The 1725-nt window shown below is 42.7% G+C and overlaps 1 pseudogene; it reads right to left on the reverse strand.

The window, feature by feature from the left end:
• Positions 1–696: 696 nt before the first annotated feature.
• On the reverse strand, positions 697–813 carry LOC114766459 (uncharacterized; annotated as a pseudogene).
• Positions 814–1725: the final 912 nt, after the last annotated feature.

Raw genomic sequence — 1725 nt, forward strand, 5'->3', positions numbered from 1 at the left:
TGCAGTGACTGAGCAAGTAGGGCTCTAGCATGCCCCCTCAGGACATCCACAATCTCTTTTTCCAAAGCGTGCTCACTGTTATTCATCACCGAAGGTTCTCCCCGCATATGTGAAGAGCATTGCATGAATTATATAAGAGCGCATTTCACTCTGCCAAATGGCATCACAACTACGATAACTCAATCGTATACATCATTAAGACAGCATAATTTAATTCATTATTTGGATCTTTTCAGAGTATAGACAAATTGTTAGTAGTTGTTATCACACATACCATATGTACTTCAGGAAACCTCCAAATGAGCCAATGATGGGCCAATATAAATGGTCAATGCTATGAACAGTGAGATACTGTGTGCAGTATTACTGCTTTTGTCAGTAGTAAATAACAGACTATTAACCAATTAACATTGGCAGTCGGTTTTACGTTTTAATTTCATATTGAAGTGAAGTGATTGTCACACGTGATACACAGCAGCACAGCACACGGTGCACACAGTGAAATTTGTCCTCTGCATTTAACCCATCACCCTGAGTGAGCAGTGGGCAGCCATGACAGGCGCCCGGGGAGCAGTGTGTGGGGACGGTGCTTTGCTCAGTGGCACCTCAGTGGCACCTTGGCAGTTCGGGATTCGAACCGGCAACCTTCTGATTACGGGGCCGCTTCCTTAACCACCAGGCCACCACTGCCCCTAGAGAAAGTGCACTGCTCCCAGAGGCACTGCAATACTGGGTCGATGCGTGGAGTGGATGGAGCAAGCTCCTTTGCCGACTCCCTGTTCTAAAATATTGAATATACAGTTACTAAGTAATGAACACCAGTCTTTGGCAGAACAATTTTTTTGACATAACTATCATTATGTGTGGTGTGTTAATTACAGAAGTATGTGTCATCGTCAACTAATTAATTAATTTGCAGTTTTCCAAATACGTAATAAAATACGTTATTTTGTGTAAATGCACATAAGACGATCGCTGCTACTACTTTGCGATTATGCAGGGGGTTAACAAAACTAAACAACGTGCAAGGCGTTTGTAATGAGTGATGGCTATTATCTTCAAAGGTCTCTTGTCTGACACCAGATGCTGCTTTGACATTTACCAAGCAAATCCAGAAATTGACAATACACAATAAGTTCCTCTGTGCACCACAAGATGCAAAATGTCAATTACTGTGCTTCTCCCTGCTAACATTCCCTACATTATGTATTTACAGAGACACCAAGACATTCCTCAAATGTTAGCTTTCACTTCAAAATGAATTTACTCTCAGCTTACAGGCGATCGACCCGGAAATCTGGGCCCAGTGAACTGCATAACACAGTGTTAATGTGTAAATGGGGCCTAAATGCAGGGTCTGTGGGGAAGCTGATTGTGTGAATGAACCTTTATTTGGAAGGACTTATATTGCATTCTGTATGTAATGAGGTCATCCATCGTCCTGTGATGCGGTTAGGCAGAACGGTTTTGGAACAAAAGGTGGCTGCCGGCAAACCTGAGTCATAATGACAGAACACAACAAGCAGTCCGGCCTAATGGTCGCCTGTCAAGGTTCTGATGATTTCTGCACCTCTATTTCATCAGTTGTGTCCCTGAGCAGTTTGTCCAATGGTTGAAGAGAAGCACAGAGTGAATTCTGACGGATTAAATCATACTCTGTCTTTTGCAGAAAGAGCATCTCAAGCAAGAATTGCAATTTTGAGCAAAACTTCACTCTTCTGTTTC

This window comes from Denticeps clupeoides, chromosome 16, assembly GCF_900700375.1.
Source record: "Denticeps clupeoides chromosome 16, fDenClu1.1, whole genome shotgun sequence".
Lineage (NCBI taxonomy): Eukaryota > Metazoa > Chordata > Actinopteri > Clupeiformes > Denticipitidae > Denticeps > Denticeps clupeoides.